Below are 15,434 nucleotides of genomic sequence, written 5' to 3' on the forward strand. Positions count from 1 at the left end.
TAACAAAGGCTATACAAATATCTTGCCCTTTCTTCTCTTCTCTCGAAAAAAAAATATTTAAGAATAAAAATAACAAAAGAAGTGAAAAACTTATAACCTGAAAACTACACAACATTATTATAAGATAGTGAAGATCTCAATAAGTGGGAAACCATTCCATATTCATGAATAGGGAGACTTAATATGGTTAAGATAGAAATATACCCCAAATTGATCTATATTTTCAATGTAACTTATATACCAACAAACTCCCATATATCCTTCTCATAGAAATTAACAGACTGATCCTAAGATTCACAGAGAATTGGAAGGGATCAGAGTAGTCAAATCTACCTCAAAAAATAAAAAATTTGGAGGACCCACACTCTCCAATTTCAAGACTTATTACAAAGCAACAGTAATCAAAACAGTGTGATACTGGCATATAGATAGACATAGAGATCAATGAGATGCAAGTGAGAGTTCAGGGGTGCCTTGGTGGCTCAGTCAGTTAAACCATCCAATTCTTGATTTCAGCTTGGGTCATGATCTTGGCATCATTAGATCAAGTCCCACCTGGAGATCTACACTGGACATAGAGAATAATTTGGATTCTTTCTCTCCCTCTCCCTTTCCTACTACCCCCCTTCTCTCTCTCTCTCCCTCTCAAAAGAAAAAAAAAAGAAAAAAGAAAAAAAAACCTAATTATTTAAAAATTAAAAAATAAAAGTAAGAGTCCAGAAATAAACCCCCGTGTCTCTGACCAACTGACTTTTGAAAAGGGTGCCAAGACCATTTAATGGGAAAAGAGTAGTCTTCTCAACAAATGAATAGTCACATGCAGAAAAATACCATAGTATCCTTACCTTATATCATATACAAAAAATTAACACAAAATGGGACAAAGGCCTAAATGTAAAAATGAAAATAATAATATTTTAGAAGAAAATATAGGAGCAAATCTGCATGACTTGGGATTTGGTCATGGATTCCAAGATAGATAATAAAAGCATGAGCAAGAAAAGAAACAAATAGGTAAATTAGACTTCAAATTTAGAATAGCTGTGCCTCAAAGAACATAATCAAGATGGTGAAAAGACAACCCACAGAATGGAAGAAAATATTTGCAAACCATGTATCTGATAAGGAAATTGTATCCTGAATATATAAAGAACTCTTATAATTCATTAAGAAAAAGACAACCCAATTTTAAAATCAGAGGCAAAGAGTTTGAATAGATATTTCTCCAAAGAGGATGTTCAAATGTTCAATAAGCACATGAAAAGATACTCAACACCATTAATCCTCAGAGAAATATAAAACAAAACCACAAGAAGACACCATTTCACACCCACTAGGGTGGCCACAATCAAAAAGCTAGCTTATAACAAATGTTAGTGAGGATATGGATAAATTGGAACCCTCATACTCTGCCAGTAGGAATTTAAAACGCCACTTTAGAAAACAGTCTGGCACTTTCTCAAATGATTAAATATAGAGTAACCATATGACCCAGCAATTCTACTCTTAGGTATATACCTAAGAGAAATGAAATATATGTCCACAAAAAATTTGTTCATGAACTTTTATAGTAGCATGATTCATAATAGCCAAAAGGTAAAAACATCCCAAATGTCCTTCAACCAATGAATGAATAAATAAAGTACGGTATAGTCAAACAAAGGCATATTATTTGACCATGAAAAAGTGAAGTATTGACAGAGTCTATAACATGGGTGAACCTGGAAAACATTATGCTAAATGGAAGAAGCCAATTGCAGAAGACCATACATTATATGATTCCATTTATATGAAATGTCCAGAATAGGCAAATCCTTAGTGATAAAAAGTAGATTAGTGGTTGCTTAGGATGAGGGAGGATGGGGATATGGACAGGTGATAGGAAAGGTTTCTTTTTGAGATGATGAAAATATTCTAAAACTGACTGTGGTAATAGTTGTGAACATCTGTAACTATACTAAAAAATGTATACTTTACTGGGTGAACTCTGTGGTAGTGATCTGTCTTTCAATGAAATTGTTATTTTTTTTAGTTGAGTAACATTCTACAAAATATTTGACCAGTACTCCTCAAAACTGCCAAGGTCATTAAATACAAGAGAAACTGTCAAAAAACAGGAGACACTAAGGAGATATGATGAATAATGTAATATGGTATCCTGGATGGGATTCTGAAACAGAAATGACACAATTGGAGGAAAACTGAGCACATTTACACAAAGTATGCAATTTAACTAATAGCAGTGTAATATACCAGTGCTGGTCCTTCATTTTGAGCCAGCATGCGTACTATACAATGTCAACAGTGAAACTGGATGAAGAGTATATAGAAACTCTACACTAAAACTTTTTGTAAATGAAAAATATTTTTAAATAAACATTAATTTAAATTTGGAGGAAAAAGGAATCACTACTGTAGATCAGTGCTTCCCAATCACTCTTAATTCTAGAGGTTAGCTTAAAATGGCTGAATTTACCATGACCCACCTTCGTGGAGAGGCTAGTGAAAAATTACGTTTTTAGGGGGCAAATACTAATGGGAAAAGGTTAGGGGAGGGGCACCACATTGTTGGACATTAGAAGGAAGGGAAGAAGTAGAAAAAAAGTGTGGTTGAAATTGGCACCTAATCTTGGTGACCAAAGTTGAGCCTTGCCTACAAATATTTAGGAGGTTAGAGAAGAGTGGCTTGAAAAAAGGGAGGCCGTGGCTGACAGATGGAGGGGGCCAGGCAGGGAAGTTGGGTCAGAAACAGATTCCCTAGAAATCATCTCTGCAGGTACAAAGGTACATAGATACAAAAGATCACACAAGACCCTCTGTTGAGGGTCCCCTCCAACTCTCAAATCATCATTTCCCCCCTCACCAGACAATTCTTTATAAATGTCCACTTCTCACAAAGTACCAAAGGGGATATAGGCAACCACAAACATCTTTTCACCCGGTATCTCCCACTCAGCTAGTGTCCTGCAAGTCATATGTATTTTGGGAAATGTTTTAGGACAAAGTCTTAATAGAATATCTAATAAACATAGACTCTATTGCCAAAACAAGCAAATGTTCAGGATGTAGGACTCTAATAAAAAAAAAAAGATATAGCAAGACAAGAATCAGATCAGAATATAGAAAGGAAATTACTTAAAAGACATTTATTAGACATATCCCAAAGTCAGGAGCTGGGGATAAGACATAAATGCACTATCAACTACTGAGAACTCACAATCAAAGTATGGAAGGTAAGGAGGTGAAGATGATGGTCCAGAAGAGAGAACTCAAAAGGAAAGAAAGAAAATGAAAAATACACAATACAATGCCAAAGAGCTAATATTAGAAATCTAAGCCAGTCTCTTGCCCCTTCTGCGGAAGCCTTAACCAACAAAAAAGAAAAAAAAGAAGAGAAAGAAAGAAAAAGAAAGAAAGAAAGAAAGAAAGAAAGAAAGAAAGAAAGAAAGAAAGAAAGAAAGAAAGAGAAAAAAAGAAAAGAAAAGAAAGAGAAAGCCCATCCAGGATTGTACAGAATGTAAAGGAGGCATGAGCACAGTAATCCAGACTAACACTCCTTGAGAATTAACTGCTTATCTGTCAGGGCCATGCTAAGACCTTGACATGCATTATGTCATCTAATCCCACAATTCCTCAGAGAAGTACATTTTTAATCCCTATTTTCCAAATTGTGAAACTATGGTCTAAAAAGTTTGGTCGACTTGCCCAAGGACACACAGACTGGAACTGCTGGAACACAATCTTTCCCCAGATCCATGTACTTTAACCCTATAGGACAGTGCCTGGGCTAAGGGATGAGAGTTCAAATAAGATTATTTCCTCATTTTATTTATTTATTTATTTATTTATTTATTTATTTATTTATTTATTTATGAGAGAGAGAGAGAGTATATGAGTGGGAAGGAGGGGCAGAAGGGGAGGGAGAAGCAGACTGTCCTCTGAGCAGGGAGCCCCACCACGAGGGGCTGGACCCCTGACCCTGGGATCCTTACCTGAGCGGAAGGCGGACACTTAACTGGTTAAGCACCCAAGAGTCTCTATTTCCTCATTTTTTAAAAAGATTTTATTTATTCATGAGAGACACACAGAGAGAGGCAGAGACACAGGCAGAGGGAGAAGCAGGCTCCCTGCGAGGAGCCGATGTGGGACTTGATCCCAGACCCCAGGATCACGCCCTGAGCCGGAGGCAGATGCTCAACCATGGAGCCACCCAGGTGCCCCTTATTTCCTTATTTTAAAATGAAATTTTGTACAAGGAAGAAAGAAGAAAAATTAAGATCTAAGTCCTCCATTCTTAAATCTATCCTTAAAAACAGCCTCAGCTGATGAAGGAAGATGGAAACAGGAGGAAATGAGAAATGGTGAATGCGCAGGTGTTTGCCCCAGTCCAGAGACCCTGCTCTTCTGCAAGACGAAGGAGGAAGGAGCTTCAGCTCCAAGTTAGCACTTCCCACACCAGATATTGATCCAGGGAGACAATGACACAGCAGAATGAATAAATGTATACTCAGATCCATTATTGCCTCGGAATAATGTGTGCACCCAGCTAGTGTGTATTTTAACGTGAGCTGGGGGCGTGGCGGTGGGGGTGGAGGGGTAGTGCGTATCATTTCCAAATGATAGCAAAAGAAGCGGGGGAAATGAACAATTGCAAGGAGTCGGGGAGTTTTATTTGTTTGTTAGAGCTGAGAGATCATAAGTCCTTTGGGCAGAGGCCTTTTGGCTGCATTACTGGGTGGATCTTCTAGTTAGGCACATATGTGAATGCTGTAGGTTCTGAACATATTATACACAATATGCATGAACAGGCCCATTTATAGTAACGCATGGAGTTGTCTTGGCACTATTTCCCATGCTAGAGGGTGGTGTAGCCAAAATAGGCATAAGTGTGGCACCTGAGACACATTCCAAGAGCTATCATTCAGTTTGGTATCACCCAGACATTTGGGCCCTACCAGGGCCCTATTCGACCCATACATTCAACTTCCAGACCTCAGATCTCCCCATCTTATCCCATTGTCCCCATTCTAAGATCAGAGCTGGCTCTCCTACTTGTCACTTTTGCCTGTTGCTAATGTGGTTTCACATAACATAAATCTGAATATATGAATTTTAAGAAATTATATATGAGGTGTGAATTTCTTTGCGTAGATGGAATCCACTTGAAGAATCCTTTTATAAAGTCACATTTTCTTACATTTACTAATGAGATTTCATGATAGATTCTCTCTCTTAAGCTAACTCTTGAGTATATCCACTATGCGCTCCGAATCAGAAAAATATGACTTTGCAAAAGCATGTATGTTGTGTAAATTGCATGTTGCCCCTTTATTGAGGTAGAGCTATCTGAAGAAGTTGTTGGATTGGATGCTGTTTAGGGGAGATATTATCTGGGGTCTAGTTATTGCTACCAACAGTCTCAGCTTATATTGGAGTGTCCCGCCACCTCTGGTCGTTAATAGTGAGTCCAGTTTTCAGGGGGAAAAGCACAAGACACTGGTGCTGGGGACCAAACTAGAAAGCATTTTGTCTGACCCTCTCACTTTATAGATGCAGAATCCAAAGCCCGAGATGTTCAGTGGATTATTCAAGATCATATGACTTTGCAAGATGGGTAAACATCTCAAATCTCATAAGCATTTTTAAAATTGAGCTCAGCCTACAGAGCCCAAGCCACTGAGGACATGAAGTGGTTACAGTAGTTCCCTCTTTCCCTTCTGCCCTGAGGGACATTGAATACCATTACCCCAAAAAAATTAAGACTTCAGAGATTGGTACAGGTTTTGTGGTGCCTGAAGTTTATAAAACTTGGAAGACCCTTTGAGAAAAAAAAAAATGCTAAAGCACAAATATAAAATTGCTATTCTTTACAAATAGAAAAGAATATAAATTTAGAATGAGGAAATTATAAAAGCTCATTTTAAAGACAGGACAAACACCACATATATAACAAGTACCCCCCCCCCCACAGTAGTATTTTTTCAGATTTATTTATTTATTATTTGAAGGGGAGGGGCATAGGAAAAAGATGAGAAGGCTCAAGCAGATGCTTTGTTGAGCACAGAGGCTGATCCAGGGCTCAAACTCATGACCCTGAGATCATGACCTGAGCCAAAACCAAGAGCTGGATGCTCAACCCGCTGCACTACCCAGGGGCCCCAGTAATATTTTCATTATTTAACTTTCTGAATTGTTCCTATAACACTTTTCCTCTACATTTTGGGCTACTTGTTCTTTGAGGGCTTCTTCACATGACAGTGATTTTGTCATATTTTTCCTATAGAGAAAACAGAAGGATAATTCCATTTTCCCTCTAAAGTGGCAAATTAAAATTTGCCTTTTATTATTCAGAGTGTAGAAAAAATTTTCAGCTCCAGACCTCATTCTCAATATTATCATGTAAACTATTAGGCTGGTTGCCAAATTGGGGGAAACTTTATCAGGTTTCTATCATACATATGAGATAAAGGATTTGGAAGAGTTTTCCACAAACTTGCTTCTGGCTGGGCACATTTGGAATGTTTTTACTCCTTGTACACACATGTACTTCCAATCTTAGGCATCTTATTGGAATACTATTGGAATCACTTTTAGCCCAGTCAAGATGGAATCTGCACTTAACAGGGCTACATTCTGCCCCTCGTCCCTTTGCTTCCGTCCCTCTACACAGAACAAAGAGTCTGTGGGGTCAAGGATAAACGTAGGCTGAAAGCCCATGTCTCCCACTTCTTGAACATGTTCCAAATATATGGGACCTACTTAAGCCTCTTCCATTTCCTTCCAAGGGAAGACAATGCTCCCAGTGTTAACATTCATTGGCCAACCTCAGAGCCATAGGCAGAGTCCATGCAAATGAGAGACCCTAAAGCTTAAACTTCACTAGCTTTGTAGCAAATCCACCTCTACAAGGTGTCCAGAGTCTCTGTAATGACAGCTATTCCATCTGGCCCCCAACCCAATCTGGAAATCACTCCACTCATCAAAAGTATAGTCTATGAAAACCTCACTGTCACCTGAGCATGGCAACTATGCAGGGGAAGCAGAAAGAAAAGCTCAGAGAGATGGAGATATATGGGCCTCTGAACACAGTGAAATCTTCCTGGTTATAATTTAAGTGGCAGCAGACATCCTGGCTGCCTGTCCTCTTGAACCACCATGGCTCCATCTTGATATCCCTCAGAGGGGCAGCCCCATTGCTATGCGGGGCCTCTACTGTTCCCATCAGGGGAAAGTTGAGCAACTTGTCCCTAAATTTAACCCTTCCAAAGTGTCTTCCTCCTTCATAACCCCATAAGGTAACACATCAGGTACGAATTCCTCCTCAACCCAGAACTGACAGCCCAGGATACTGACAAGGTGACCTCCTCTGGCCACAGTTAGTGGATAGATGATCTCCATTCACTTCATGCATTATGGATGGGAGTGAGGTAGGAAGAAGAGTATGGGGTAGCAGTGGCCAAAGAGGATTGCTCACACTAGCCTAAAATGAAAAGATGTTTTAAGACAAAGGGGATCCCTCAGTGGAGTATTGATTTGCCAAGCAGTTGCTCTCTCACAAGAAGGTGAAGAAAACCTTTCTAATTTCATGGCCCCTCTGCCCATGCTTCCCTCCAGCTACCACCCCATCCACCCAGAGGACAGCCCTGCTAGCGAACAGAGCAAATCCTCTTTATAGAAGGCCCTGGACAACCCGAGGCAAACTAGCAAAGTAACCTAAGACTTTCTCCAGCTTCCACCCCTCAGCCACTTGCCCATCTCATCCTCCCTGGTGCCCTTAGGAGTTCTGGCTCTCTCCCCTGACATTCCAAGGTCAAACTTTCGGGAACTGTTTTTCACATTCAGGTATATGTGATTAATAGCACCCCCTGCCTTAAGCATGTGTCTTTAAACAGAGGTCAAGGTCTTACACAAAAAATGTGTAGTTGATGAGCTTTAATAAATTTTAGTCTAATACACATTTAAGAAAAACTTCCAGGCTTCTTAAAATAGGGCATTGTATTTAATCATCCGAACCCCCCCCCCCCCCCACACACACACACACACACAGTGGGAAGAAATAAAGAAGCCAAGAACTTTGGAGGTAGTTAGCCAGGGGAGGGGGCTAGGTGACTTGTCACAAAGGTCAAAGAGTAGGAGTGGGTACAAGCTGTCACTTGTTCTACGTAGCTGGCTCCTCCCTTCACACACACACACACACACACACACACACACACACACCACAAATGCCTTTGGGATGGGGTTAGTTCCCGACATGGAGCCTAAGTCCAAGCCTCTCAATTTGTATTCCCTGCACTGTGAGGGGCAGCCAAGTACAGGCAGGAGGTTGGGAGGGGCATCTAGAAGGAGAAGGACAAATTTAAAAGGAAAGATTTACGAGGCCATGAAGATGTTTCTCCCAGACTCCTGAGTGCAGGAGTATGACTTATTTATTTTATTTTCATTTGTAACCAAAACCTTCCCCTGACTCCCATTGGCCCCAGCTGAGAGGAGAGAGAGGGCCGGCCGTCAGGCGTTGATCACCGGGCCAACGGGAGACAGTGTGGTGTGATGCTGACGCAGCCCACTGACAAGCCAGCCAGAGGCCCAGGGGAGCAGCTCTGAGCCGAGCAGCCAGAGCCAGGCAGGTAGGGAGCTGACAGCTGGGGAATTGCTAAGAGGCGCCAGGCTTGGGGGGGGGGGGCGGAGGGAGCAGGCTGGTGAAATAGTGGACTCCGAGAAGGTGCGATTCTGTGATGCACAAACACTGTTGTTTACCTGCTTCCTGTTGAGTCTTCTCCATTTCCCTGGCTTCATCAGGCTCCACGGAGTAAAACTCCTCTCTCCCTTCCCCCGCCCACTTGATCACAGGTCAACCCCACCCCATCCCTGTTCTGTAACTTTTCCCTCCCCCACTCCTTTTGGGAGAAGGAAGGGAGCACATGATTACACATTACTAACATCAAAATCTCATTTAGTGGTCAGCAGGAGAGGGACAGTCTCTGATGTCCTTAAGGCAACTTATGGAACTGGGATCTGCAGGGCTCAAAGAAAGGACAGGCCAGGGATGGAGGAGCTGTCTGTGCTGAGGGTTCATGCATCCGGGTGCAAAGACACAAGGTACGTGAACTTTGGAAGACCTTGAGGACTGCCTGGTCCACATGCCCTGGTGGGAGGCACCCCAGGGCAAAGAGGAGCCATGTCCCCAGACTGCAGTTCTCTTTTACAAGATTGGAAACTAGGTGGGGGGGGGGGGAGCAAAGCTTTGAGCTTGTGAGCCAGTCCTGAGCTCTCTTCACAACAGTGACCCCCATATTTGCCCTTATTGCCCTTTATTAAGGTCCTAGAACCCTTTACAAAGACCTCCTGTGTGGGAAAATCCATCATCCTCTTCATGCAAACACAACAAACAAAAACAAAACAAAACTACTAATCAGGTTGTATGAAGCCTTCTTGCCCTGTCACTTTTCTGGATGATGCTGAAAACAAGGTAAAACCCCTGCTGACCTTTCCCTTGTCACTGCACATAACCACCCCATCCTCTTGCACTAGACAAGGCAATATCACAATTTTCACTTATTAAATGAATAGACAGACACTGTCTAGCTGACAGCTGGAGTACTCCTACTGACGGAAACCACTGGCGATTCTCAGCAATCCCAGGCTACATGATCCCTGGTCCTGGAGGCCCATGAGTCTCTGCCCTTGCCCCTGCCCCTGCTCACCGGACGAGAGGTTACGTCATCCCCAATCTAGAGATGAAACAACAAAGGCCAGCTTAAGTGGATGTGATTCCATGTTGTTATATCATCTGAGAGCCTGATATTATGAGCCACCATTACCAAGCTGAGTTCACTCCATCACAGGAGTGGGCGCCTCAGAGCTTAGGTACTAGCCCCAACTCTGACACCTGCTTTGTATAGAATATTTAGGTCCAGGTATCAAAAGACCTGACCTTAGCTTAGGATCACAATGTAGCAATCATGTTAATTATGTTAATTATATCGCTTAAAATCCTTCTGTGGCTCCCCATTGCCCTTATAATAAAATCATTACCATGATATTCAAGCTTCTGCATTATCGGACATTTGCCCATCCCTCTGACCTCCATCTCCCACCTCTGTCCCTCTCACACTCTACTCCTTACCCTAGTTCTTGAAGTCACCTAGGCTTATTTATACCTCATTGTCTTTGTATCTGTTGTTCCCTCTGTTCCTAAAAGTGCCTGGAGTCCACTAATCATTTGGCCTCCCACAAATGATTAAGCTACCATATCAATGGGTAGCTTAAGCATACTTTGTATAGAACAACAATAAAACAATGGCACCCCACGAAAAAAGGTTGTGGGGAGGGAAAAATTTTAAATTTGATATATTTTTTAACCCAACTAGTTATAATGGGGAAAATAGGAATCTCAATTGTTCATTAATTCATTACTTTAGCAGATATTTATGCTACTTGAAGACCATCTGTCCCTCCTAATTCAAATTTTAAGTTCCATGAAGGCACATAGAAGGTATCTGAGAGAAGTGTCTACTAAATGAATAATGAATTCATGAACAAATGAATAAATGCAATTTCAGTTTAATCACTTCACATCTTTGAGCCTCAGTTTTCTTATCTTTAAAGTATGACTAACAATAACATTCTTCCTTGCTTCAAAGTAGTGAAGAGACTGAAATAAAATATACATTTGAGACCCAGTTTCCTTAAATATAGAGCCTGAGGCAGGGATTAAGTACTGGTGCTTTATTTGGAAGGTACAATTCCAGGGCATTGAAAGTGAGGGCAAAGGGAAAAGAGACAAAAAGAATGGGGAAAAAAAAATGAAAAGTTAATGAATTGCCCCATTGACCACTGCTTCATGTGAACCCACAAAGGGGCACCACAAATCACTTGGCAGGAACACCCACAGGAACACACACACAAACCGTCTTACATGGAGAAACAGTACCTTGAAGCAACTCTTCAAGGAAGGATGGAACACTGGCCAATATTTACCCACTACAGAACTCACTGCCCCACACTTCCAGACTGTCTCATCTGACCACCCTCACCCTTTGAAAGCACTCAGAAAGTCTACTCCTATGCCCTTTTTTTTTTTCCTATGCCCTTTAGCACAGTATTTCATCCAGGTCTGGAAATGGTTCAAAGAGCCAGAGTCTCCAGGCGTGTGGCAGGTTGACGACAATTGGTAAAACTCTGAAGCCCCACGTAAAATCCCTCTGTTTCAGGGGGGCAGCTCCTTCATAATATGCAACTGGGAAAGAGTGAGGATGAGAGAATCCAATGAGGATGAGGAGATGCACATCAGGCATTTGTTTTTACATCAGGCATTTTTGATAAAATATCTGAAGATGATTTAAAAGCCGTAAAGCCCCAATGAAAAGTGATGTTTCATTGGCGTTTTTTTTGTTTTTTTTTTTTTTTTGGCGTTTTTTTTTTTAATTCAAGTGTGTTTCCACCTCATGACCTTTGTCCTTTTATAAATTTGATAAGCTTTCAACTAGACTGCACAAATGAAAGGCAGTTTCTCCTGTTTCCACTGTTATTGTTGAAACAGCACCTCTCTGAAATAAACCACTTCATCTCTTCATAAAAATCCTTCTATCCAAAATAGGAACATCAATGGGTTCAGTTAAAGTGGAGTGTTTTCTTACTATGTTTAGTTTGTGTTATTGAGAAAAAAACGCAACAAATATGAGCAATTCTTATGGGAGATACCTTTCAAGTAAAATCCTTTGCCTCTTGAGCCTCCCTCTCACTCCTTTTCTACAGCATCGGCTTTTGAGCCCATTCTTATACTGGTATACTGTCTACACAGTGATTGATTTTAATACATCTCCAACATGCCAGTTAATGTCAATATCCCAGCGTCCATCTAATGGTCAGAATGAATAGATTTCCTAGCCTGAAATGCCTCCACCAACAATTATATAACCTGGTGACATGTGGCCTCCTCAACAGGTTTTATCTACAAATCCAAGACCCTTAATATTTTAGATCAGTCCAGGTGGGAGTCAGCTAAATTGAGGAGCCTCATGTGTTTAGATTTTGACTGTATTCCAGAGTCCAACAAAATGAAATGCCTGTACATTTCAGTAGAATACACACACACACACACACACAATTCATTAAATAAGTGAGTGAATGAGTGGATGTAGTCATTTTAGGGTAGAAATTTAAAAATTAAAAACACAGGCTTCAGAACCAAAGTGTCGAAGTTCAAATACCAATTTTATCATAAAACAGCTAGTGTGACATTGGAAGGATTGCCTAACTTGGTTGTGCCTTGGCTTTCTGACCTGTAAAATGGGGATAACAGTCCTAGCTACTTTACAGTTTTGTTATCATCATGAAACATTGCATGGAATGAAAGTCTCTTAGCCCAGTGCCTGGCGCACAGCAAACAGGAGATGAAAGTTAGCCCTAATGACCAGTCTGAGTGTGTTTCTAGCTCACCACCCGGCCCATCTAAATCAGGGGAAAGACATGCTTTTCTATCATGCCTTTATTGGTTCAACTAAACCCAGGTTTATACATGTTTCAAATCCAGTGTAAAACGTGCCATTAAAAATTTGTGTAGCCAAAGGGAATCTCATACTGGGTATGGCATTTATGTCGCTTTGTGATACACTGTGTTTTTAAGCATGGTGCTGTCGATTGATTTAAGTATTTTATTGGACAATTTTACTGTTCTTGTGCCCTGAGGCTTTTTAAAGCAGGGACCAATTTTTTAAATCAAATAGATAAATGTAAAGTCGTTGCACTTGAAATAACAGCAGCACAAGCGCCAGGGCCAGAATTTCCACGTGGGCTATTTAATTCCTGCCTAAAATAAATGTAGGGGAAAAGCAGTGAGAGATGGTGGCTAAATTCTACCATCAACATCCTAAGCCCTTTGCCTGATGTCACCTAGACCCCAAAATCTACTTCCCTAAAGTTACCACCAAGATCTGGGCCACATGGGGGTTTGTTCATCCTCCTGGGGAGAGGTAGCCTGACTCCAACTATTTCTCAAGTCCCTTTGGCATCCAGTTGTAGCTCCCCACCTCAGTGATAGAATAACGAATAATGAGTCACCATTTTAGACTATTCCTGTAAACTGTTGCCTGCAACTATATTGCAGGCTGCAAATCATCTTAATTTTAGTACAAAATAGCTCTCTACTGTCCAAAATAGAAGCTATTTTCTAATGGAAACAATGTAGTTAAAAGACTCTAAAAATTAGCATCACTGATAGTAGAACATTCTAGCCTCACACACCTCCTGATAGGATGCACTATGGAGCATGGAGCATGGAGCATCACTTTTGAAGAATTCTTGACAAAAATATTTAACCCAAGTTGAACCAAGCCTTTGACTTAATTTACAATTTATAAGAAATACTGAAAATAGAAGGAAAGTCTGGTAATGCCACAATACACGGTAAGAAAAATCCGGGTTCCTGATTGTGGGAAGTTCTACAAAATAACTGGCTTAGTCTCTTAAAAAAGTATGATATCATTGGGATCCCTGGGTGGCGCAGCGGTTTAGCGCCTGCCTTTGGCCCAGGGCACGATCCTGGAGACCCAGGATCGAATCCCACGTCGGGCTCCCGGTGCATGGAGCCTGCTTCTCCCTCTGCCTATGTCTCTGCCTCTCTCTCTCTCTCTGTGTGACTATCATAAATAAATAAAAATTAAAAAAAAAAAAAAAAAAGTATGATATCATTAAACAAAGAAACAAAAAAAAAAAAAAACCGGGGACGAAGCTGTTGAAGATTTAAAAAGACTAGAAACCCCAAAGGCAATACACCCCCTTGAACAAGTCCTGGTTTGAAAAATAACAGCTATAAAAGATATTTTAAGGATTATTGGGGAAACCTGCATTTATGTATTAGACAGCATTACAGAATACTGCTGATGGTCCTAAATGTGATTATACTGAAGAGTATTTTTTAGGAGATGCGTCCTGAAATACTTAAATATGAAATATTACATTCAAATGATCAGTAAAATATTAGCAATTTTTGAATCTAGATGGTCAGGTATATGGGTAAACAACTGTACCATCCTTTCAACTATTTTGTATGTTTGAAAATTGTCAAGATAAAAGAACTTTTGAAATGCAGATTTTTCCTGCATCAACTTCTGACACTATTAGCAGCATGGGCTCCGGAGAACTCGTGTTTTTCAGTTCAGGATTTGGGGGTCAGTGGGGAGTGGGAGGGCATATCTGAAAATCTGGCTTCTGTGCCCTATTCAGAGCACCATGGGGTTTTTTTTGTTTGTTTGTTTGTTTTTCTGTACTCTTAGTCATCACTTCAAAGGAAATGTGTGATCACTATTCTTTCCATGTAATCTTTGCTAAGAGTTTGGTGAGCAAACAGATCAGGGACACAATATTTCATGTATGGAATGTATCTGGTTCATTATTTATTAGACAGAGCCTATGTAATTCTCCCTCACTTCCCTTGATCAAATACCATGTTTCCGTACCCTTCTATAATGCAGATTTCAGAGTCCTAGACCTGTTAAAACTGAGGTTATTTTCCTGTATTTCTCATAAGAAGATTAGTTTCTAAATCTAAGATGAAAGAATTTCTCGGCACAATAATTGATATAGAAAATACATCTTGGAACCAAATACATGGTTTAATCATTGTGGTGGAGGAGAGGACATTCATTTGATTGATGAAATAGAGAAGAGCCAGGATTTGTTTAAATCGGCAAAGCCAGCATTTTAGGGGGTTTCAGTGTCTTTTACGAGTCATCACCTTCAAAGCTATTACTGCAGTTACAAGTATATGAGCTCCCCAGTGGTGCTGTCATTCTTGCCGTGCCTGTCTCTGGGTGTTGTAACCAAAATTGGGCACAGGTGTACATGAAATTATTCAAGCAGGGGTCAAATCAGGATCTAGACAACTGAATATATTTTGATTTGTTCTTATTTGGAAGATTCATTCCCCTGGACAGTGTCTGCCACTTTCTGTAAAGCACTCTTCTACTAGTAAAATGAATCCCCAAATTGCCAGACCTCAACATATAATCTCATCGATGCCTCTGCTGCTGAGACACCTCACCAAAAGAGTATCTTATTCTCTTCTTTAAGACCTAAAAAGATGACTGTGGACATTCATTCCATGTTATGTTTTTATTTTTCATTTTTCCTTTGGATTGATTAAATCCCCACTGGATGACAAGCACTATTTTCTAGGTACTTAGAAGAGAGCAGACAAACAACATAAGAAAATCACAATCCTTGCCTCTTAGAAGTTACACTCTGGGGGAGACAGGGATAGTGAAGGCAGGTTAATAACAAATAATGAATAATAATGAGAACAATGAAGACTGGGAGTAAGGAGACCTACCTTAGATACTGTGGCCCAGAAAGGCCCCCTTAAGGAGGTAACCTTGGAATTGAGACTGTTGCTAACAGTTAGCCATATAGAAATCTGAACAAGGGCATCCCCCACA

Source organism: Canis lupus, chromosome 37, assembly GCF_011100685.1.
Source record: "Canis lupus familiaris isolate Mischka breed German Shepherd chromosome 37, alternate assembly UU_Cfam_GSD_1.0, whole genome shotgun sequence".
In the NCBI taxonomy this organism is placed as follows: Eukaryota; Metazoa; Chordata; class Mammalia; order Carnivora; family Canidae; genus Canis; species Canis lupus.